The sequence below is a fragment of the Pinus tabuliformis genome, chromosome 9 (assembly GCF_031772625.1).
Source record: "Pinus tabuliformis cultivar Carrire ecotype Pingquan chromosome 9, CPIR1, whole genome shotgun sequence".
Lineage (NCBI taxonomy): Eukaryota > Viridiplantae > Streptophyta > Pinopsida > Pinales > Pinaceae > Pinus > Pinus tabuliformis.
This window is the reverse complement of record NC_142307.1, coordinates 295,046,461-295,073,598: the sequence shown is the minus strand read 5'-3', so window position 1 is coordinate 295,073,598 and position 27,138 is coordinate 295,046,461. Positions and strand designations below refer to the sequence as shown.

At 34.8% G+C, this 27,138-nt stretch overlaps 1 pseudogene; it reads right to left on the bottom strand.

Moving 5' to 3' along the window:
* Positions 1–18,681: 18,681 nt before the first annotated feature.
* Positions 18,682–19,989, bottom strand: LOC149148363 (protein POLLEN DEFECTIVE IN GUIDANCE 1 pseudogene; annotated as a pseudogene).
* Positions 19,990–27,138: the final 7,149 nt, after the last annotated feature.

Below are 27,138 nucleotides of genomic sequence, written 5' to 3'. Positions count from 1 at the left end.
AATAATCTTTGGGTTTCCATGTAGCTTTTGTATTGTTTCCATAAATGCAGTAGCAACTGTACTAACTTTAAATGGATGAGATAATGCACAAAACTGTGTATACTTGGTTTTTATATCAATTACCACCATGATGATAGTCTTTCCTTCGTTCTTGGGTAAACCTGTGATAAAATCCATTGAAACCTCCTCCCAACATTGACTTGGAATGGATAAAGGTTGTAACAAACCCGAGGTCTTAATTGTATCAACATTATTTTGTTGGAAAACCAAATATTCTGCTACAAAATTTTGAATATCAGGTTTAAGGCCATCCCAAAAAAATTCCTTCTTAACCCTGTGGTATGTTTTTGAAAATCTCGAGTGCCCTCCTAATGTGGAGATATGTAATTCCAAAATAATATTTTTTTTAGTTGGGAATTCTTACAGAGGATAAGTGATATTTGCACCATAACGAATCATTTTTCCAGCTAAAAGTGCCAAATGTACCAGGATCTTGCCACAACTTTTGAATGAGTTCCCACACTTCTTCGTCATTCTTCCATTCATCCCTTGCTTCATTTATCCAATCTCATTGGATAATAGAAATGGCACAAATAAATTCTTCCACATCCTCATCCTTTCTTGAGAGTGCAATCGCAACAACTTTTTTCTTCCCTTTTTTGTAGATGATTTCAAAGTCATAACCCAACATCTTAATGACCCACTTTTGTTGCTCTTCTGAAGATAATCTTTGTTCTAAAAAGTATTTAAGACTATCATGATTTGTTTTTACCTTGAAGTGTCTTCCCATTAGGTAAGGTTGTCATTTCTTAAGTGCATGTAGTATTGCCAACATTTCCTTCTCATAGATAGCTTTGTGTAAATACTTTGCTTTGATTGAATGACTTTCAAAAGCAATGGGTCTTCCTTCTTGCATTAAAACAACACCAATTCCATTTCCTGAGGCATCACATTCCACAATAAAGGTTTTTGTGAAGTCTGGCGTAGCTAATACGGTGCTTGGCACATTGCCTCTTTGATCCAGGTGGACGTTGGTGGCCACCCACCTATCCCATTTGGACCCCCACAACTGTCTCTTTCAGTCTTTTCAGTTTCCTAAATTATAGCAGAGTTTACTATTTTTAGCAGTTTTTCGGGTCCTGAACTTTCGGAGCCATTTTGAGGCCCTAAACGGCATTTTTTGGGAAATATGGGGGCAACATGGGTCCATGGACCCATCTTGCTCAACCCAAAGTGGTAGTGCTCGGATAGATCTTTCTAACGAGCTATTGTACGCGTCAAACGGAGATCGTATGACAAAGTTACGACCCCGGGAAATTGATGTACCAATTTACCCAAACGGGGCCCACAATTTGGCGTTTCATCTTCTAGGGTTAGGTTTCAGGATGTGAAGGGTTTTCCATTGTTTCTCAACAACAAATAGGCCTTCGAGCCTCATTGTAACACAGTTCAGAACAGTTCAGACGCATGTAGCCGCCACATCTCTTCTCAGAGATAAGCTACCATCGCCCTAGCTAGTTTATTACCATTTCTGTTTGTAAGCATATTCTAGTATTTTATAGTAATGAAATGAAGTATTATTTCCGCTGCATATCTGTCTTTATGGTTATCTCTATATTTTATTGTGTTCCTGTTTAAATCCGGATCAGTGGTATCAGAGCGGTTTTCTTTTTCTCTGTTTTTCTTTGCATGTCCCCAACGAGGTTGGGATATAAGGAGTTAGGGCTTGAACTGGTCGAATCTTTGCAAGACCAACCCCGTAAATCCCGACGGCCTCCCATGGTGGATGAGAAGAAAGAAGAGGGGGCAGGAGATCCTATCAAAATCTTGCTCGAAGAAGCCCTCGAGCGGCAAAGGAACGCGATGATGGACAACTTTGCGCAGATCCTTCAGCGGCTACCCAGAGGCGACGCATCGACTTCCAACAGCTACTCTAGAAACGCCACACTGTTTAAGGTACAAGTTAATTTTGAAATCCCCATCTTCGAGGGTCAAATAGACACAGATGCCGTAGATAAATGGTTAAATCTGCTAGATGGGTATTTTTCTGTTCATGAATTTTCAAGTCGGGAAAAGATTTTTTTCGCTCTTCTCAAAGCAGCCCCCCACGTCAAGGACTGGTGGGAAACTTAGTGCGAGCAGAAGGATGAAAGTACAGGCTCACTATTTTCAGCCGCACCCACTTGGAATGACTTTCGGGATGCCATCAAGGAGCAGTACTACCCTGTCAAAAGCTATGAGGACAAATACATCAAATGGACCACACTGTGGCAGGGACGAGACCAAGATGTGCCAGAGTTCACAAACATTTTTCATACCCTTCGCACACAGTTAGGTATCAAAGATTCTGAGCTGCATCTAGTACTCAAATACCGCGGCTACCTACACAAATACATCCAGGAAGAGATGGAGTTCCTGAACATCTCCTCACTCGGCACAGTGCACCGATATGTTGTCCAAATCGATCAAAAGTTCAAACAGAAGAAGCGAGACTTTGGATCTGTGAATCCAAAGCCCAAAGGACAAAACCAAGGCGGGGTGACCAAAGACAACCCATCGAAGCCGCAAGAAAAGAACAACACCACGAAGTGGAAGAAGGACACAGGAAAGTGGTGTGAGTTCCACAAGAGTCCCACTCATAACACAAGTGAGTGTCGGACCAAGCAGTCGCTAGTGGCCGAGTTGAAGGCTTCTGAATTAGATGCATGTTTCGACCCTGAGCCAGAACTCGACAAGGGGAATGGCAAAGGGAAGCAGATCATTGATGCGGATCCCAGCGCCACTGTTGCCACCGCTAAAATCAAGAAAAATGAGCACGAAAATCCAGAGGAAGGGAAGCGTCTTTTCCACTCACAGAAGTGGGTGAAGGGTTTGCCACTGCAATTCATTGTCAACAGTGGTAGCCAAAAGAACCTCATTTCAGCAAAGGTCGTGAAGCGGTTGGGCCTACCGACTACACCACACCCGCAACCGTACAATATCGGGTGGCTTCATGAAGGACGAGATCTCAAAGTTCGCCAGCAGTGTCGCCTTCCCTACAACATCAAGCCCTTCACCGACGAGGTATTATGTGATGTTACACCTCTGGATGTTTGTGATGTATTATTAGGCCAACCATACTTGTGGAGGCGACATGTTGTGTATGAATCAAGGCCTCGCGTTGTCATTATTTCTTTGGGTGATTCATTATACAGGATACCGGAGGTAGCCCCACCTACCGCCACCTCTTTGATCACTGCTAAGAAAGGCAGCAAGCTCATCTCCCAGACCAGGAAATTCATCTGTCTGGTTCACTCCCAAAGTAAGGGGAAGATTGTTGCTACATCCATGACCCCCACCAAGGGTTCCTCCTTGCAGCAGCAGCAACAGAGGGATACAGTCATGACAGAACACAGGAACAACTTCTCCTCACCCACAAGGGTACCACACAAGTTTCAGGTGGGCGACAAAGTTTGGTTACATCTGCAGAGAGAATGCCTTACCAGAACCCATCAGAAACTCAGACCACTCCGACATGGTCCTTACACCAGTACCAAGGCTACGGGCAACAATGCTTTGAAGCACAACATTCCTCCATTCCTTCGCTTGCACCGAGTGTTCAATGTGGACTGTCGTCGACCATGCTTCCCACCATTTTTGGACACATCAGAGATTGCAGAACAACTCACCAGGGACCAAGTTCAGCAGATGGAGGAACTCAATGCAATGGTGACCATTGCTTCCTAAGGGGGGAGGAATGATCCAGGTGGATGTTGGTGGCCACCCACCTATCCCATTCTACCCCCACAATTGTTTCTTTAGTCTTTTCAGTTTCTTAAATTATAGCACAATTTACTATTTTTAGCAGTTTTTTGGGTCCTGAACTTCCAGAGCCGTTTTGAGGCCCTAAACGACGTTTTTTGGGAAATCTGGGGGCAACATAGGTCCATGGACTAGTGTTTCCCGATCCAAAGTGGTAGTTCTCGGATAGATCTTTCTAACAAGCTATTGTACGCGTCAAACAGAGATCGTATGCCAAAGTTACGACCCCGGGAAATTGATGTACCAATTTACCCAAACGGGGCCCACAATTTGGCGTTTCATCTTCTAGGGTTAGGTTTCGGGATGTGAAGGGTTTTACATTGTTTCTCAACAATAAATAGGCCTTCGAGCCTCATTGTAACACAGTTCTGAACAGTTCAGAGGCATGTAGCTGCCACATCCCTTCTCAGAGATAAGCTACCATCGCCCTAGCTGGTTTATTACCATTTCTGTTTGTAAGCATATTCCAATATTTTACAGTAATGAAATGAAGTATTATTTCCGCTGCATATCTGTCTTTATGGTTAACTTTTATTTTATTGCGTTCCTGTTTAAATCCGGATCACTCTTTAAGATGTTCAAAGGTCTTCGTTGCTTCTGGAGTCCAAGAAAATGCATCTTTCTTCAGTAATGTTGTTATAGGTGCTGCTATTCTCCCATAATTCTTAACAAACTTGCGACAATACCATGTCAACCCAATAAATCCTCGAAGATGCTTTATGGATGTGGGAATTTTCCATTCCTTATTGGCTTTAATTTTCCTAGGGTCTACCTTAACTCCTTCATGAGATACAATATGACCCAGATATTCCACCTCCTGTACTCTAAAGAAACATTTGGAGGTTTTTTCATATAATTGTTTCTCCTCCAATAGTTTGAGCACCCTGTCAACATGTTGAACATGATTCATCCAAGACTATTTGTAGATTAGTATATCATCAAAAAATGCTAACACAAATTTTCTAAAGAAGGGTTTGAAAATGGAATTCATCAAACCTTGAAATGTAGAATGTGCATTGGTAAGGCCAAAAGGCATGAACAATAATTCATAATGACCCTCATGAGTTCTAAATGTTGTTTTCAGAAAGTCTTCAGTCTTCATTCTGATTTGATGATATCCTGAACGAAGATCCAACTTGGTGAAGTAAATTTCTGCATGTAATTCATCCAATAATTCATCAATGACAGGGATGGGAACTTTATCTTTAATAGTGAGCTTGTTGAGTTCCCTATAATCTAAATACATGCGCCATGATCCATCCTTCTTGTGCACCAATACTACTGGAGCAGAGAAATAACTTTGACTAGGTTGAATTATACCAGCCTGAAAACTTTTACTAGGTTGAATTATACCATATTGAACTTTGACTAGGTTGAATTATATCAAGCTCTAGCATTTTTTCAACCATACGTTCAATTTCACTCTTTTGGGCATAGGGATATCTGTAAGGCTTGATGTTTGGAGGAACACTTCCTAGAATCAAATGAATAGCATGGTCATGATCACGAATAGGTGGGAGGCCTTTGGGATTCTCAAATACCTTGGAATGATTGTCTAAGACCTTTTGGAGATCTGGAGAAATAGATGATTTCGATGTGGGAACCTCTAGTGAACATAATTGTGTAATTATGCCCCATTGTTATTTCTTTAGAAGCTTTTTCATGATGTTAGAGATTATTATCTTTCCTGGTTTCCCTATGATACCCCTTAATTCAAATTCCTTTCCTTCCCAAAAAAAATTCAAGAAACGTTCTTGAAAATTAAAAGCTATTGTACCCAAAGATTGTAGCAATTGGACTCCTAGTACAACATGAGCACCACCCATTGGAATGGAAAATATTGGACTATTCAATACATATTCTCCCATGTATAGCTTGATATTATGGCACTTTCTAGAGAAATTTATGGTTCCTCCATTTGCAACCATCACTTGACACTCTAGTGCTAGATACAGGAAGCAATTCAATTCCTTGGATATCTTACAATGAATAAAATTATGGGTATTACCTGAATCAATCAACACTATTACCTTTCTCTTCTTGATATGTCATTCTATCTTGAGAGTTTGAGGAGTGGTAATTCCTGCCCATGCATTAGAGGATATGGTCAGATTCATTTCTTCTTTCCCTAGGGTTGGTTCCTGGTGTATATCCTCTTCTTCTGATGTTTCTTGTTCCTTTTCTTCCTCCTCTTCACAGTCTATGTAAAATAATTTATTCTCAGAACACTTATGACCTTTAGTGTATTTTCTATCACAACTATAACAAAGCCCTTTAGTGTATTTTCTATCACAACTATAACAAAGCCTTTTTTCTCTTTTTTCTTCCAATTGTTGTGGTGTCAACCTTGTAGGTTGTGGAACGCTAGAGGCAGGAACACTTCCATCTTTATAGTTGTGAGTGGTAGGTTTCCTTGTGGCCATAATTTTGCTTTCAATTTTTCTTGCCAACCTGAATGCCTTCTCCAATGAATTAGGTTCCCAAAGGTAAACCTCGTGTTGGATGTTATCCTTTAAAGTCCCTATGAACACATCAATCATATGCTCCTTTGGAATATCATTTACCCTTATATTAAATTTTTGGAAGTCCTCAATGTGCTCCACCATTGAACCCTTTTGTTTGAGATTCATCAATTGACTAAAGAAGGTGTTGCTCTTTGTATCCTGATAACGTTCTATCATATCCCCCGTAAAATATGACCAAGTGACAATGTTTTTATGAGAGAAAAGCCATCGATACCATACAAATTAATTGGGTTCCAAATATAAAGTTGCAATGCGTACCTTTTGTGTGTTTTGCACATTATGGAGATCGAAACATTGCTCCATCTATAGTATCCATGCTACATGATCCTTTCCATCAAACTTCCTCATATCAATATTTGGAATGTGGCAGGTCTTCAATCCAATGTTAGAGTCTATGAAATAATTATTAACATTTCTTTTGTTTTCATCATGAGTTTCCTTTACTACCCTTTTGCTATTAAGAAGCATTACTTGTAGCAACTTTGTCAAATCTATCTTTAAATATTCCATGTTTCCTTTAAGTTTTGCTTCCATGTCATCCATATTAGCTTCCATGAAATCTATCTTAGTGTCCATCCCATCCATCTTAGCTTCAATTCCATTCTTTAAACCATCCATTTTAGCTTCAGTTACTTTTTGCGAGTGCAAAACTTGTTGCACTTGGTCTCGTAATTTGGATATATCATGTTGCATTTCTTCCTCTTCTTCATGTTTCATAGTAGAGATTTTGAGTTGCTTACTAGGTGTTTCCATTTTATTTCTTTGGTTCATCAATTAATGATAATTATGCTTCAAAATTCCCTTTAAATCACTGCAAGCTACTTTCTCAAACAAAACTTATACAAATTTTAAAAAAACTACACACCTTTTTTTTTGCTTTGTAGGATCTCGATATTGAATATGATGTATCTCTATAATTTTGGATCTCCAAGATATAAAATTTCTTCATATGGTATCCCTTTGAGGCTTCTTTCCAACCCCATAAGTTTGATCGCGATTGGATTTTTCAAAAAAGAGTTATTACCAATCTCCCATGATGACCTGATTATAGACTCATTCAGTAAATAGAACTTGTACGAAGTACCACATGTCAATGTTACGACCTTTGGCCTCGAAAATGATACCCAACAAACTAAATTCCATCATATTTTTGTCACTTTTTATGAAATTCAAATCTGATGCTCAGAGAGAAAGTTATAACGATTTTCCCAAGGTCACATGTTTGAGATGGAATTCTAAAGCTTTTGCAAAAACCCTAACTTCCTTGACTCGTATCTCTGAAAATATAGGGAGAAAAATTATGAAATCCAGACATGAAGTTCATCAAGGTTTAGCCTGAAATGGGTTTGTTTCAGCTCCTGAAACTTCGCAGAAAAAAAAATTATAGAGAAAATTCCACAATGACCTGTTTGAAGCAGTTAAACCCTAGAATCCAAAGCTCTCATACAAAATGATATGCAACCAACTCACCAAATAGAAGAAAAGATAGATCAATGACTTCAAAATTAGCCTCTTCGAGGGGGAAACCTCCTTTACATTACACAAATGAATAATTCTTAGATGATTCAAATGACAAAACCTCATTTTTATATATAGGAGTTTAAGGGGTCACAATATAATCAGAGCCGACATAACAATAATAAATGTAAGGGAACAACAATAACAATAGTGGGCTTCTATGGGGCATAATAATAACAATATGGGGACAACATAGGCACAACAATAACAATAAGGGTTACAATAAAAATAATAATGGGGGGATACACTATTATTATAGGGACCTAACAATATAACCATTCAGAATATCATAATTTTTCAATTTGATGTTGAGTACCTACCTGGGGTTTTTGTGGTTGAAAATGCTTCTTATTTTATCCAGTTCCTACTCCTGTTACCAAAATACCAAAAACCTCCCAGCCAAACTGGGTACAATCTTGGTACCCAGGTCCAAAATAATTCAAATTTTAAGTAATTTGGCCCCCGTACCCAAAAGCTTCGAGAAAAACTGTTCAATTCCTCTCTATGTCTTTCTCTTGTAAGTTCTTCCTCTGCCTCTGCAATACATTTCCTCCTTTTATGCTCGAGAGGTTACTCCACTGCCTCCCATTTCTCCACCATTATTAATTTGATAAGTTCAAAAGTTGTAGAGGCGGTCACCGCCTTCTCTCCCCCCAATTTGCTGACAATGCCCTTTTATTTATAGAGTATCTCCTTTATCATAATATTATGTTTCCCTTTTGTTTAAGTCAAATTATTTTCATAATATTATGGTTTTATATACTCTTCTCTTTATTATATCACAATTTAATATATATATATATATATATATATATATATATATATAGAGAGAGAGAGAGAGAGAGAGAGATTTTCCTTTGATTTTATAGAACATATAGTTTCTTTTGCTAGAATAATATATATTATAATTCTTTTGTACATAATTCCTTTGTGGTGAGTTCACCACATTTCATTTATCTTTAGTTTTATATATATATATATATATATATATATATATATATATATATATATATATGGTGGTGGTACATATATCAAGTACCCTACTATATTCTTGTAAGTTAGGTGTTCACTTCAATAGTTAATTCGTTACCCTAAATATGGGTGGTTTTCAATATTAACTAATATATATACTAATGCAATGCAGATGATGCATGCACATGTAGCTATCATATGCATGTCTCATGTGCATGCTAATATCTCTCTGTCCCCTTTAATTCAAGGTGGGTCCTTACATGTTCTAAATGTTATATTAGAAATGTCTTCTTGCCTCATTTTGATTTGATGATATTATGAGCATAGATATAACTTGGTAATAAAATTTCTCCATGAAATTTCTTGACACATTTCCATTTGGGTTTATCTTAGGTGGTTGGGAGGAATGATTTAGATTCTCCCCACTCACGTTTAATTCTTGTGACATGATCAAATTTGGTGTAATGGCTTTGAGCCTTGTTGAAAATGAATAGTCCCTCAAGGAAAGGAAGATGTATATTCCTCATATGGAATATAAAGGTATTTTCTACCTGAAAAAATTATTGACACATATGCAATGAACCTTCATTGTTTGTAACCATGTTCACTAATGAAGAGAAAGAACTTTGGCTAGATTGAATGATGTCGAATTTTAACTTCCTTGAATCACAATCTCAATCTCCTTGTTTTATGCATATGTATAACTATAAGTCCTAATTTTGGGTTGTACACTTCTTGTTGCAAATGAATAACATGGTCATTATAGTGAGTAGGAGGAACACCCTTAGGTATCTCTCCAAATAACAAACAATAATTGTAGATAACTCCTTGGAGATCCATTTGGGTAGAACATATAGATATTTGAAAATCTAGTGAGAACAATTATGTGTCCATTTATGAGGAATTTTGTGACGTTGTTAGACCATATCACTTTGTAGGATTGTCATTGGATACCTCTAAGCTAAATTTCCTTGCTTGTTGAGGAAAATATCATGAAAAGATAATGGAAACTATAGGTCACTGTTCTAAGTTATTGTGGTCATTGCACCTCTAATACAACATTAACAACACCCATTTAAATTCCAATTATAAGATCATCCAATAAATATTCCTCTTATTAACATTGTTGCACTTCCCTCCCCTTATTAAGATTAATACTATGACACTTCCCTAAATTGTTGCACTTCCCGCCTCTTATTAAGATTAATACGATGGAACTTCCCTCAATAATTTATAGTACCACTATCTAAAATCATTATTTATTGTAATTTTAAAGCATTTTTTAATATTTTTAAAATATAAAAATAAAATTAAAATAACTTATTATCTTATAATTTAATAAATTTAATTTTTTTGTGATTTGAGAAATCAAAAGTGGGCTAGTCTCATAAGGTGAATTCCAATAGGCTACCAATATAACCATTTGGTATCTTGGTATTCTTGTTTCGTAGGCATAGGTGACTTGGGGAGGATTTGGACCTAGAACCTAATTTGCATCCCCACACATAAAACTTCATTTTCCAATTAAGCTCCCTTAGGGTAAAAATGTTTAATTTTAATAAAACCTAATAATCCTCATCATCACAATTTATGATACTAAACATATAAAATATGTACCATCAAAATATACAACAAGCATCAATATTCATTGTTATTACATTGTTGGTATTTTGGTGTAATTGCACCCAAAGGCGCTCTATAACCCAATACTAGGTAGATGTCAAGCATAAATGTTTAACATTTAACAAATTTAATCTAACATGAATGTCCAGGCCAATTACAAATCGATATAATTATTATGTATAAAATAAATATAAATTCAACATTGGTTTTACGGAAAGCAAAGTGGAATTGGTTTGGTGCGCTCTAGATTTTGAATATAATATTTTAAAATATAATATAATATTTTTTATTTTCTTAATAAAATTAGTCAATTTTTACTGGGCTAGGTGCTCTCAACACAAGATACTAGAGATGTCTAATGTTAATGTAAACATTTTGACAAGTAAAAATAAAAATAAGATATGGTAGAGATGTGTAAGTTAATGTAACTTAATACAATGTAAACATTTTAACTCTTGAAATAAAATAAAAATAACCCTATAAAAATTAATAATAAAAATACAAATAATAATAAAAAATAGAAAAGGCTCATGGTATTAACCCATGGATATGGGTCCCACTTGACATTTGTATGTTTTGTTTCTATGGTTGATTGGATGAATACATAATTTGTATATATGTTGAATGGATGAATTAATGTGTATATATGTGTAGATGCTTTAGATTTCTGTAGAGGCAATTAGGTGATTCAGAAATCTCTTTTTAAGAAGTGTAAAGTTAAACATGATTACACAAAGTACAAAACAATAGTTGCTTCATCATTCTAATGGCTTCTTTGATAACCACTTTAACATAATATATATGTAATATATTCTCTTAATAATGTATTGTAGAAATAGAGCTCATATTACAATATCAAGAACAGACATAATACAATATTATTTTTCACAGATATCAAGCCACACAATTAGGATTATTCGGGATGCCTCCTGGGCCTCCAAAGAAAATATAGTTACCCCATGATGGATCTGGGCTGGTAAAGTAATTCAGCGCATAACAGTTGGGCTTTTCTACCAAAGTTTGAATATCGGGATCAATCCGAGCCCCACCCTGATCAAAAATTTGTATGGCCTTGGTATATGCGGCATAAAGATAGGCTCGCTCAGGAAAGTAACCGCTACCCATCTGTGTCGCAGTCATGGGCCCCGGGGGTCTTGAGTCATGACAAACTTCTCCCCCAACATCGAACTGACTAGCGCCTTGAGCAAGAGCATTGAACAATGAGGCTGGCCAATGACCTATTTTCGTGCCGTCGTAATATAGAGCCCATACCAGACCTGTGCCTTGCTCCTCTCGCTGTACATCCAGTAACTTATTTAGCATTTTCAAACTATATAAACATCAAAATATAAGAATCAAATATAGACATTGCTTACGAGGTGAAGACTTAGAGCAAAGTCCTTCTGTGCCCCCGGAACCCCAACCACCGATACCGGCCCCAATTGTGTTTTGGGCTGAATGGGGGCGCCATCAACTGGCTCATATCCTTCACAGTCCATATCATAGCATCCGTTACGGTAGCTGTCGGACTGCATGAAGGCATATTCACTTGTCAGCAATCTGCATCATGAGGCCTTCCTTAATAAATACATCAACCAAACTTGAGACTATGTCATTACCGTCCAGTAAACAAAGAAATGTGGTTCAGCTGAGCCATCATAATCCTGCGGAGACACCTGCGATAAGAATGGATTATTAATAATTTGGTAATATAGAAAATAGTTTTTTGGATTAATCACATTATACCAATTAACTATGGTGGTTCATCCATATTATAAATAACAAAAAATTTTAATCTAACTTGATAATTTAATTTATAAGTGGTTACCTTAAACACTACTACTTGAATAAAAGAAAATGTTAAATGCTTTATGCTACATGCTCCATTTAAATATTAAATTTATTGATTTACCTAATATTTCATAATACAAGTATAACCAATTAAATTCATTCTCTAATTTAAAGAATTTGAGGATTCAAATTAATTGGAAGAAAAATTGTATAAGAAAAATAATGAAGTTTCTCATCCACTTACAATCCATCCGGCCTCTATGGTCTCTTCTATGCCTTGATTTTCGTTACTGATCCAAATTTGGCTGAGACTGAATTCAGCATCTGGAGCAACCGTCGGACGCCATAGATTCAAACGAACAGCGACACCAAAGATTGGGTCACCAGCGGAGTTGTAGCGCACAAATGAACGCTGTTAAAAAGTACAGCAATACATAGAAGAGGAGAGTGATGCAGCATTTATAAGAAAATATTATACATATGATTTATCTATAAACCTCCATCTTAGTACCGTGTGCACATGGCCGTCATCAGGGTCGTCGACATTAGGTCCGACATGGTTTCTTCTTCTTCGTCCCCTGCTTAAAAACTGTCTCACAGATCCCGCTCTTTCTACATCTTCGCGTTTGATTTCCCTGGTCGCTACTGTGTTCTCTGGACACTCAGACTTAACGCCGCGCACCCTTGAGATATTTGCACGGCCGGAGTCAGAGTTGGAAATATTTATGCTCGGCGGGTTCAGTTTCGGTGCTTTCTTCAAACCCTTTTTTACGCACAAACAAACACAAGCAATTGTCAACAGTTAACGCCAAATTTTATGTTCTAATGTTTTGCCAGTTTAATATTTTAGGTTCATACCCGCGTGATATTATCCTGTGAGTACTTCACAGATATTTGATCACTGAATTTTACGCAACGAATGGTTTCTCCAAACTGATTCTGTGCATTAATGGATAGTACACAGTCAGGAAAAAAAATCAATAATTTGTTTTCATTTTTATTTTTTTTAAGTTAATTTCCTTTTAAATTATATATAAATAGATTAAAATTGCAAATTTGACATGTTCAAGTATAAACAGATCTGATATTACCTGATATTTGTAAACTGCTGGAGGATTAATAAAATTGATGTATTCATCTATGCTCATTTCACGCACATCAATAGCAGACGTGAGAGCGACATGAAACAGAAACAAATTAGCTATGAAAAGGAAAAACGAACTCATTGCAAGGCAACCAGAACACCACCAAAGGATGAGCAGAAGATCTGTATTAAATATTTTATGATAAAAAATATGTATATTAGACGCCACATAATGCTAGAATATATAGATGGACTCTGCCATGTTTTTTTTCAAATTAGAAACATCATTAAGATGTTAATGGTAATTTTGTCCCATATAAAAAATTTAAGTATTAATAGTAAAGATCAAACTGACAAAGGAGAACTCTGACAAAAAGAACCTAAAAACGAGTTGAGGTTGGAATTTTTTTGTTTTGAGTAAATTTTCAAATTTTTTAAAATGGAAATGAAAAGCATTGGAATAACGTTTTTTGTTTTTGGTGTTTTGAGTAAATTTCCAATTTTTTAAAAATGGAAATGAAAAGGGTTGCAATAACGTTTTTTGTTTTTGTTTAGAAGAATCTAAAAACGAGTTGAGGTTGGGATTTTTTTTTGTTTTGAGTAAATTTTCAATTTGTTAAAAATGGAAATGAAAAGTGTCCAAATAAAGTTTTTTGTTTTTTTGTTTTTTCTCATGATTTTTAGGGTTGGTATTAAAGGTAAAATAGCATGTTTTTAAAAAAAATTAAAATTCTAATTAAATAGTCTTTATAAAAGACATTAAAGATAAAATATAAATTCCAACAATTTTTAGTTATGATGAATGAACAATTTTACAAAACAAATGAATTTATATGTGATTACATTGTTTTTTTTTAAATTTGTGTAATTATTTTATTTTTAAATCATTTTAACATTTTGAAATTTGCAAATTTTTGTTTCATTTTTGAGTTATATATATATATAGAGAGAGAGAGAGATATATATATATATATATATTTGATTTTTATATATAATAAAGATAATAATAATTTAATATTAAAATTATATTTCTTTTAAATTTAATAAATCAAAACTAATAAACATATTAAAAATTATGAAAAAAAAGTCTTTTGAATCCTATCTTCCCATAATCAAAACATCATCAACAAAAAATTGTTTTCCTATTCTTATTACTTTCATGAAAAGATTAGATAGTTTCTAATTATGGTTCATCCATATTATAAATAACAAAAAAATTTAATCTAACTTGATAATTTAATTATTGATTTACATCATATTTCATAATACAAGTATAACCAATTAAATTCTCTAATTTAAAGAATTTGAGGATTCAAATTAATTGGAAGAAAAATTGTATAAGAAAAATAATGAAGTTTCTCATCCACTTACAATCCATCCGGCCTCTATGGTCTCTAGTATGCCTTGATTTTCGTTACTGATCCAAATTTGGCTGAGACTGAATTCAGCATCTGGAGCAACTGTCGGACGCCATAGATTCAAACGAACAGCGACACCAAAGATTGGGTCACCAGCGGAGTTGTAGCGCACAAGTGAACGCTGTTAAAAAGTACAGCAATACATAAAAGACGAGAGTCATGCAGCATTTATAAGAAAATATTATACATATGATTTATCTATAAACCTCCATCTTAGTACCGTGTGCACATGGCCGTCGTCGACATTAGGTCTGACATGGTTTCTTCTTCTTCGTCCCCTGCTTAAAAACCGTGTCACAGATCCCGCTCTTTCTACATCTTCGCGTTTGATTTCCCGGGTCGCCACTGTGTCCTCTGGACACTCAGACTTAACGCCGCGCACCCTTGAGATATTTGCACGGCCGAAGTCAGAGTTGGAAATATTGGAGAAAGAGTTGGAAACTGCAGAGGTGAGAGCAACCAACAAAGCCATGAAAATGAAAAACGAAGTCATTGGGATGAGCAGAAGATCTGTATTAAATATTTTATGATAAAAAATATGTATATTAGACGTCCACATAATGCTAGAATATATAGATGGACTCTGGTAGTTCAGTGTGCCATGTTTTTTTGTGTGTTTTTTTTAATCATTATTTCTTTAAAACGGTTCTGAAACACGTCACCATCCCATCGCGTGTAACGTTTTTGCGGCAGCGATCCTACGGTGACGGTTATCACACAAAAAATGCACCTAGTACATGCCTTCGCGGCGAAGCAAGATTGAATTAGGTTTAACCCCCCCCCTCCCCTCGAAATTTCATTCTAAATTATATATAAATATATTAAAATTGCAAATTTGAGATTTGATATTACCTGATATTTGTAAACTATGTGGTTGCTATGTCTCATTTAAACTATGAAACATGTATTGCGGCAATAAATAAAAGAGAAAAAGAAAAATATTTCCTGAGCTCAAAATTGGATTTAAACCTATATCATTCCTTTTCCTTTTATGATGTCCCCCATGTTTGGCCTAATTTCTCCCTTTGCAATCTGTTGACCATACCACACATTTCTTCCCTTCAGAAGTGTAACATATGTATCAGCCAGAAGTGGGCTTGTCAATTTCTCAGGCTCTTTTGCCAAGAAATGTGTTATATAGATCATCTATGATGTGCAGTAAGCAAAATAGATAGACTTGCTTGTAGCACTCTCATTTGTCAAAGCTGCAACCATGCCTGTACAGGAACTAAAAAGTATTAACATAGTTTGAACATGAACAGGGAAACATTAATTCATCATTATTTAATGGTTTAAGAGTATTAACATAGTTTGAACATGAACAGGGAAACATTAATTCATCATTATTTAATGGTTTAAGAGAAAATACAAACAGGAAATAAGCAGATGGTTTTATCTCGTTAAATTTTGCAAGAAATGCATGCTTGATAACATCCACAAGAATTTCACAGCACCAAATCATGCATGTGTTCATTGCAAAACTCCAAACCCATGTATTTTCTGCCTCCAAAATGTTTTGAGCCAATACAAATATGATGTATGTCGTGATATGGAACCTCTCCACAGTATCATAATATGCCATCTTGTGCAGATTCTCTTTACTCACACGTTTGAAAACATTACTCTTAATCTCCGCAAAATTATTTGACACAAGTAGTGCCAACAAGGCATTGCTGTGAGATATGATTGCAACTAATAGAGTAATTGCTTGGGCTAAAATGACAGAGGATGAATGCAACAACAACTATCATTTGGTCCATAATGAAACGTGCAGTCTCAAATGCCATAGATTCTTTAGAGCGACTTCCAACTCCCTCTACTGAATTGAATAACACTTGAAGCACATCCCCTCTAAATGACTCGTAGAGTTTATCAAATATCTCTATTACATTAAACACCACATAAAGTTTGACAGTGCCTTGTCCTATGATAAAATCGTAGATGAGACTAATATCTGTTACTTGGAGAAGTGCCACTCCACAAATCAATATGACTATGCATCCAAAGCAATTCATAGAATGTTTCCACGGCTAATACACCCTATATTATAAAAAACAAAAAGTAGTCATTCATGTTTCTGCAATATGGAATTTGATACTGCATTTCCAACCATAAATACTCTGCCATCTTTGGATTATGAACTTACTTTTAAAGCATGCCAAGGACTGCTAAAAATCTTATGGGTCTCCTTGGAAGCTTTCCAAAAGCAGTTTTCCCACTTTGTGGTTGCTATGTCTCATTTAAACTATGAAACATGTATTGCGGAAATAAATAAAAGAGAAAAAGAAAAACATTGCCTGAGCTCAAAATTGGATTTAAACCTGTATCATTCCTTTTCCTTGTATGTTGTCCCCCATGTCTGGCCTAATTTCTCCCTTTGCAATCCGTTGACCATACCACACATTTCTTCCCTTCATCAGTGTAACATATGTATCATCCAGAAGTGGGCCTATCAATTTCTCAGGCTCTTCTGCCAACAAATGTGTTATATAGATCATCTCTGATGTGCAGTGAGAAAAATAGACAAACTTGCTTGTAGCACTCTCATTTGTCAAAGCTACAACCATGCATGTACAGGAACTAAAAAGTATTAACATAGTTTGAACATGAACATGGAAACACTAATTCATCATTATTTAATGGTTTAAGAGAAAATTACAAACAGGAAATAAGTAGACGGTTTTATCTTGTTAAATTTGTCAAGAAATGCATGCTTGATAACATCCACGAGAATTTCACATCACTGAATCATACATGTGTTAATTGTGAAACTCCAAACCGATGCATTTTCTGCCTCCAAAATGTTTTAAGCCAATACAAATATGATGTATGCTGTGATATGGAACCTCTCCATAGTATCATAATATGACATCTTGTGCAGATTCTCTTTGCTGACACGTTTGAAAACATTGCTCTTAATCTCCGCAAAATTATTTGACACAAGTAGTGCCAACAAGGCATTGTTGTGAGATATGATTGCAGCTGATAGAGTAATTGCTTGGGCTAAAATGACAGAGGATGAATGCAACAACAACTATCATTTGGTCCATAATGAAACGTGCAGTCTCAAATGCCATAGATTCTTTAGAGCTACTTGCAACTCCCTCTACTGAATTGAATAACACTTGAAGCACATCCCCTCCAAATGACTGGCAGAGTTTATCAAATATCTCTATTACATTAAACACCACATAAAGTTTGACAGTGCCTTGTCCTATGATAAAATGGTAGATGAGACTAATATCTGTTACTTGGAGAAGTGCCACTCCACAAATTAGTATGACCAAGCATCCTAAGTCAGAAAGCTCATCACCACACGGCTTCTAGAACTGACCGTCAAGCATCTCCATGTGAATGCCAATATCTTTGTTGGCATGATAGTCAATAATGATAGAAAGGAATCAAGGCACACAAAAAATACTACATCAATAAGCAATTCACATCTCCAGGGAACATGGAACATTGTATTGTAAACCCTTTGTCTCTTTTTATCATTTCCAACTGATGTTGTGCTTCGCAGAGAACTGCCTCCATATATTTCACTGAAATGGCCTTGTCCTCTGATAAAATGGTAGATGAGACTAATATCTGTTACTTGGAGAAGTGCCACTCCACAAATCAATATGACTAAGCATCCAAAGCAATTCATAGAATGCTTCCACGACTGATACACCCTATATTATAAAAAACAGAAAGTAGCCATTCATGTTTCTGCAATATGGAATTTGATACTGCATTTCCAACCATAAATACTCTGCCATCTTTGGATTATGAACTTACTTTTAAAGCATGCCAAGGACTGCTAAAAAGCTTATGGGTCTCCTTGGAAGCTTTCCAAAAGCAGTTTTCCCACTTTGTGGTTGTTATGTCTCATTTAAACTATGAAACATGTATTGCGGCAATAAATAAAAGAGAAAAATAAAAATATTGCCTGAGCTCAAAATTGGATTTAAACCTGTATCATTCCTTTTCCTTGTATTCTGTCCCCGATGTCTGGCTTAATTTCTCCCTTTGCAATCCGTTGACCATACCACACATTTCTTCCCTTTAGCAGTGTAACATATGTATAAGCCAGAAGTGGGCTTGTCAATTTCTCAGGCTCTTCCACCAACAAATGTGTTATATAGATCATCTCTGATGTGCAGTGAGCAAAATAGACAGACTTTCTTGTAGCACTCTCATTTGTCAAAGATGAAACCATGCCTGTACATGAACTAAAAAGTATTAACATAGTTTGAACATGAACAAGGAAACATTAATTCATCATTATTTAATGGTTTAAGAGAAAATTACAAACAAAAAATAAGTAGACGATTTTATCTCGTTAAATTTTGCAAGAAACACATGCTCGATAACATCCACGAGAATTTCATAGCACCAAATCATGCATGCGTTCATTGCAAAACTCCAAAACCATGCATTTTCTGCCTCCAAAATGTTTTGAGCCAATACAAATATGATGTATGCCGTGATATGGAGCCTCTCCACGGTATCATAATATGCCATCTTGTGCAGATTCTCTTTTCTCACACGTTTGAAAACATTGTTCTTAATCTCCACAAAATTATTTGACACAAGTAGTGCCAACAAGGCATTGTGTGTGAGATATGATTGCAGCTGATATAGTAATTGCTTGGGCTAAAATGACAGAGGATGAATGCAACAACAACTATCATTTGGTCCAGAATGAAATGTGCAGTCTCAAATGCCATAGATTCTTTAGAGATACTTGCAACTCCCTCTGCTGAATTGAATAACACTTGAAGCACATCCCCTCCAAATGACTAGAAGAGTTTATCAAATATCTCTAGTACATTAAACACCACATAAATTTTGACAGTGCCTTGTCCTCTGATAAAATGGTAGATGAGACTAATATCTATTACTTGGAGATGTGCCACTCAACAAATCAATATGACTAAGCATCCTATGTCAGAAAGCTCATCAGCACACGACCTCTGGAACTGACCGTCAAGCATCTCCATGTGAATGCCAGTATCTTTGCTGGCATGATAGTCAATAATGATAGAAAGGAATCAAGGCACACAAAAAATCCTACATCAATAAGAAATTCACATCTTCAGGGATCATGGAACATTGTATTGTAAACCCTCTGTCTCTTTTTATCATTTCCAACTGATGTTGTGCTTCGCAGAGAACTGCCTCCATATATTTCACTAAAAAAATATTGGAATGGGGACATCCCAACATATGTAGGATATTTGGAGCTGTGAGCAATCACATGCTCTCAATCCATCAGTGCTTAGGGATCTCCGAAACTGACCCTTCCCCTATTTGAATCCTTGTCAGGTTGTTGCTGTTGTTCTGATCCACAACTTGGAGAAGCAGCCCCATTCGATTTCTGATCTTCTGCTATTTCATTCTCAACTATGCATTTCATGCAAGAGTTGGCCTTCACATTCAAACTATCATTCAGAGTCCACTGCCTCAACTTAGGAGGAGAACCCCAATTGTTGCACATATTCGAAATGTCTTCCAGATTTGTTGGCGTATTCACGACGACCGATCTATGTGCCCCTAGTAAAGAAACCAAAACCTTGTCAGGGAAAATTTTAAGAACCCCCCTAAATTTATAAATATAATAAATGGGCGAATCTCCATGGTATATAGGAAAAATGGAAGGCGATTTTATCAAATATATAATATGTATATATAATTTTTTGGCGAATCTCTCACCAGGCATGGCGAATATTTTACTCAATTATAAAATCTTGTAAGATCTTGGCGAGTCTTTCACTAAATAATAAAACTTTGTAAAGTCCTAGTGAATCTTAGCATAGGCTACATGCTGGTTTAATTCCCCCATTTAAATAGGCTACATTCCAGGTGAATACCATGAGTCAATACCATGTGCCACTTTGGTGAATACCATGGGTCAATACCATGTACCATTTTTATTTTTATTAATTCTAATATTAGGGTTAATAATGGTTTTTTGCATGGTATTAATAACAATCTAGTCCATGGTATTTGTCCCATAGTATTTTGGCCATAGGTTTCACCTAAATATAGCCCATTTTTTGAGTGTTCGTAAATATAAGGTGACTTATGGAGTAAATATAAAAAATGTTTTATTGGTTTACCATACCTCTCGTTTATTTATATTTTTATTAATTTACCATACCTCTTTTACAAATATGGTATTTGGCCCATAGGATTCACTTAAATAAAACCTCTTTCTTGAGCCTTCATAAATAGAACGAGGGTTATGGACTAAATATAAAAAGAGGTTTTATTTATTTACGATACGTCTAGTTTATTTATATTTTTATTTATTTACCATAACTTTTGAGTAAGTATAAAAAGACGTTTTATTTATTTACCATACCTCCACTTTACTTATATTTTTATTTGTTTACACCCTTACATGTATATAAGGTGACTTATGGAGTAAATATAAAAAATGTTTTATTTATTTACCATACCTCTCATTTATTTATATTTTTATTAATTTACCATACCTCTTTTATAAATATGGTATTTGACCCATAGGATTCACTTAAATAAAACCTATTCTTGAAAATGGCAAATCGATTCACTTAAATAAAACCTATTCTTGAAAATGGGCGAATGGAAGGTTGTAAGTCCTAATTTCAAGGGCTAAATTTACCTATTTTACCTTCTCCCTTAAAATAAGGTGGGCTATTTGAGGTGATTTGTAAAAATGTACTATGATACAAAATATTCGCCCACTAAAAATTTAAAACCCCTTAATTTCGCCAAAGGGCAAACATTCGCCCCTAAAATTATCCTTGAACCTTGTCCTCTTGGTCGACCGACTCCACTTGATCAATACCCATAACTCCATTTGCATGTGCATCCATATATGTTTCTTCCTGGAAAATCAAAGAATCGTCCGTTTTTGTATGGTCTCTCTCATTATTTAGGGCAATTGGCTCATCTTTCTTGGTGTTATTATTACTATCATCTTCTAGCAATAGAAAAACAGAGTTCTCTGCATGGCATTGAATAACCCCGTGCCCCGCTTCAGTTTGCTTTGAAAATCCTGATTCGGATTGTTCCATGGCGGCTTCCTTCAAGAATCCGAAATCCGGAACAATGGAGGGAGAATTTAAGGAATTCACTGCAATATTATTTCCATGGATTTGGTCATCGTCCAGGGTTGAAAACGGTGGTAAATCTGTGGCACTTCTCTTTAAACCCTTATTTCTATGTCATCTGCCATGTGATTTAACGACAACATCTGAGCCATTACAGGTGGTAATTCCACGCTTGGCATTGCCGTTGCCATTGGCAAAATCTCCGTCTTCTTCTGCATCCCCTACAAAATTGCTTTCGTGGATTTGGCCATTACCCGGGGTTGAAAAGAGTGGTAAATCTGTGGCACTGCTCTTTAAACCCTTATTTCTATGTCGTCTGCCATGTGATTTCATAGCAACATCTAAGCCATTCCGGGTAGGAATTCCAAGCTTGGCATTGCCGTGGCCAATGACAAAATCTTCGTCTTCTTCTGCATCCCTTGAGCTATCGTGTTGTTATTAAGTGTCTCTTGGTTTTGCAGTTACATGAAGGGAAAACAGTAACTGCCGAGCGAGTCCCAACTATCACCGACCAATTCAAATCAACGGGTGAGGATAATCTAATCGTCTAACAAAGGATCTAAGGGCGCAAAGTGATGACAAAAAAGTAGTTGGGGGAGTTGATTTCAGAGGGGAACACCTTACGGCGTAAATATCACTAGGAAAAGACTTAAAATTCCAACAATTTTTAGTTATGATGAATGAACAATTTTACAAAACAAATGAATTTATATGTGATTACATAGTGTTTTTTTTTATTTTTTTTATTTGTGTAATTATTTTATTTTTAAATCATTTTAAGATTTTTAAATTTGCAAATTTTTATTTCATTTTTGAGAAATATATAAATTTAATTTGATTTTTATATATAATAATGATAATAATAATTTAATATTAAAATTATATTTCTTTTAAATTTAATAAATCGAACTAATAAAAATATTAAAAATTATGCAAAAAATGCCTTTTGAATCCTATCTACCGATAATAAAGACATCATCAACAAAAAATTGTTTTCCTATTCTTATTACTTTTACATATTTTTTATTTTGACATATATAACCATTTAAATATATTAAAAACATTAAAAAAATAAAATAACAAGTATATATATATATATATATATATATATATCTATATATATATATATATATATATATATATATATATATATATATATATATATATATATATATATATATATATATATATATATATATATATATATATATAAACATAAAAAATAAAAAAACATGACAAAAAAAACAAAAAAAAATGTATAAAAAAACAAAATTAAGATTAAAAAGGGAAAATATTCCAAAAACTTAATTTAAGAAAAAAGAAATTAAAAATGACAAAAAAGAAAAAAAAAATAGAAAAAAAGAAATTAAAAACTTGACAAGAAAATAATATTGATGAGATTTAAAAAAAAAAAAAAAAACATTAAAACAAACGCAATAAAAACCATTAAAAAAAACTTTAAAAGAAATGAATGAAGGGAACTCTACTTGAATGGTTCATGAAGCACGGTACTTGCTAAGGTTTTGCAAATGGGGTAGCAAGCTAAGTGGGCTTGATTCTGGGGAAAACTCCATAGTTAAGGGTGCTTGAGCTAGAGGTGATGTAGTATGGGTGACCTCCCGGAAAGTCCTAGTTATGATTGACGTTATGTGATTTACACTAGTTTCAATCCCACTTCTTCACCCCTGTGAGCATCATCACCCGATGCAATGAGTGCTAAGTGGACTATTCAAAAATCATGAGAATTTCAATCCCACTTCTTCATCCCTGTGAGCATCATCCCCTCATGCAATGAGTGCAAAGTGGACTATTCAAAAATCATGAGAAATTAGTCAGTACGTCTCATGGAAATGGTCATAGATGAATGACTTACTTAATGCAGTTGAATCCCAAAAAAATGATATCTAAAATAAAAAAACATTTAAAAAATTTAAACTTATAAAAAAACATTAAAAAAATAAATAAAATTATATCTAAAATAAAAAACATTTAAAAAAATTAAACCTATAAAAAAACATTAAAAAAATAAATTGAAAAAAAAAAATAAAGAAACATTGCAAAAAAAAATCAAATATAAAAATTTATATTAAAAAGAAAAAAACCCACAAAAATGTACAACTAAAAACAAAATTAACTTGTAAAAATAAAGAATTTAAACAAAATATTAAAGAAATAAAAAACAAAAAATATCAAAAAAAAAAAGCGCACACACATAATTTAAAGAAAAAAAACCAATATTTTCAAGTTTAAAAAATATAAAATAAATAATAAATAATAAAATAAAATATTTTTATTAAAATAAAATAAATTTAAAATAATTAAAATTAAAATAAAATAAATTAAATTTAAAAAAATAAATAAATAAAAATGGGTCTCCCACCCAAGTGCCCGTGGGGGCTCGACGGGCGAGGAGTTGCACAAATAGACCTCCCCACCCAGCTGGCCGCAGGGGATCGACCCTAAGCGGGTGAGGAGCAGCTTTTTTTTTATTATATATATATATATATATATATATATATATATATATATATATATATATATAATCTTTTTTCAAAGTTAAAATATATATATATATATATATATATATATATATATATATATATATAATTTTTTTAGAAGTTAATTTTTTTATGGTTTTTTATTTTTTATTTTTTATTTTTTGTGGAGATAATATTTTATGTTTTGTTTTTTTTGTCATGTTTTTTTATTTATTTTTATGTTTTATTACCAACATGAAAATCACCAACATTAAAAGAAATTTATCTACACTTAATATATTAGAAAATTTAAGTGTAAAAAATAAGCTCTCTAAACAAAAAGGGTTATGTTGTATCAACACTTTTCAAAATTAGCATGAAAATCACATATTCATACTTGATACATAAAAAAATTTAGGTGTAAAAAATAAGCCCTCTAAAAACAATGAGTTGATGCTGCATCAACACTTTTCAGAACGAGTGTGAAAATCAATAACATTTAAAAAAAATATTACCTAAGAAAATTTAAAGTGCCAAATGTGTGCTAAAAAAAATTATTATGAATAACCACTTTTCAAAATCGGGTGCTATTTTTGCGACTGATTCGGTGGATAAAAAATTATGTTCAAATTTCAAAGTTGTCGGAATAGCTCGAAACCGATATGGTTGGATAGATCTTGGTGATATGAATCCAACACAACTCATTTCAACGAAATCCGACATCAGATGTTCCCAAAAACAAGTTCTGACCGATTTGTTAAACAAGGGAATTTTGGCAATAAAAGGATAACAGACTGTACATTGTGGGCCAGTTGTAGCCTACCACGTGGCTATTGGCATTATGACACAATCACAGGTTTTGTCCTTGATGGCAACTCACTCAGATGACAGATCACGTTTCAGACTCACAGAATGAAGAAAGAGAGATATACGCAGGTTCCCCATTGACCAAGCCGTGGGTACACGCAGGTTCACAAACCAAAAGGCGTGTATAATGTACACACACACATTTATGGAAGGAAAGGCGCGTACATGTTGGAAAACTAAGTTTTGGTCCGTGGTATTTGGTCCATGGTATTTTGATCCATGGTATTGGTCCAAGGTATCTTGTTCGAAGTGTCGACCCCAGGTATTTAGTCCAAGGTATTGGTTCTAAGTGTTTTTGGTCCATGGTATTGAGTAAGGCCTAAGACTATAAAAGGAGGAGAAGATCAATAGGCAAAGGCACTCAAGGATTGAATATCTAATGAAGAGCAAGATCTATTGTACAGGTTATTGGGTTATGGTGCATAGCTAGATCTGAACCAAGGATGAACCTTAGCGCTTGATGAAGGATAAGATCTAATGATGGGTCAAGACCTTAAGGCTTGAAGTGAATTATATTTATGTGGTTTGATCATTTATCTAAATAACTGGCACATGTTGTAGTTTGTAAATATGATGATTTGGGTATAACTAAAGTTTGGAATTATTGTAATGTTTTAAATCATCATTTACAGATCTGTACGCAAGTTCACTTTAGAAAAGGCGCGTATACACGTTGGTTCTGCATATCAAAACAACATATACATCTTAAATTTGATTTGCAGATCTGTACGCAGGTTAGCCTTGAGAAAAGTGTGTATGCACGCAGGTTCGACATAGGGAAATATCGTATACCTTGTAAAATATGTTTTAGTTTCTTCTGTTTGTTGTTGCAGTATTATGGGTTTTGGCTTGGGTTCTGGTTACTGTATTCTAGTTACAACATTCTAAAAGATCAGATTGAAGGGTAGTCAAAGTGGTTGATTAGCTCAGTTGTGAAAAGGAGATTGGTTGATATAGATATATTTGATGATTGAATGATGGATCCAGTCTGAAAATTTATGAAACGTGATCCCTGAAAGAAAAGAGAAGGTTGTAGTCTTTTGTAGGCAGGCACCTACGTACTGGTAAACATATCAGCTAGTACAAGAGCTAAGGGGGTTGTAACTCCCTTCCAGGAGAAGCTTGAGAACGAGAGAAGGTTGTAGCCTTTTGCAGGTAGAAGCCTGCGTACTGGTGTAAGTCTACACCAGTACAAAAATTGTAAAAAGAAGTTTCTTATTATTAAAAAGAAGATAGAGACGATTGCAGCAGGTGGTTTTCACCCACATTGGGTTTCCACCTTATATCTTGTGTTCATGTGTGTGCTTGTCTGTTCTATTTTACTGCACCTGGTTACAATTTATATGGTTCTGATGCACTGATTAAAGATCTACATATAATGAATTAATTGAATCTTAATTTTGCAGTATATACGCTAGTTTGTTTAATCACATTTGCGTATACACGCGTGTTCCACTAACTGAAGTAGCGTATATAAATCAGATTATGGAAATGAAAAATTATTGACTTGCTAATACTGATTCACCCCCCCTCTTAGTATTATTTCCAACAATTGGTATTAGATCAGGTCCTTCAGAAGAAGCTTGATCGCTTGAAGGAAGATCCATCATCATGAGTAATCAAGAAAGAGAAGGATCCATCAGACCTCCAATCTTTGATGGAAGCAACTTCATTTATTAGAAGGTAAGAACCAAATCCTATCTTCAATCTCTTGGAACATACGTATGGGAAATCGTGGAAGGAGGATATACATTTGCATCAACAATTCCTATAGATACGTCAGGTAAAAAGCAATATGAAACCAATGCCAAGACTGTCAATACATTATTGGGAAGTCTATCACAATCATAATTTATCAAAGTTATGCAGCTCAAATCTGCCATAGAAATATGGGACAAAATCATTCGAAGCGATGAAGGAGATACTCAGGTAAAACGTGCAAAACTGCAAACTCTCAGAATTCAATATGAAACTATCAAA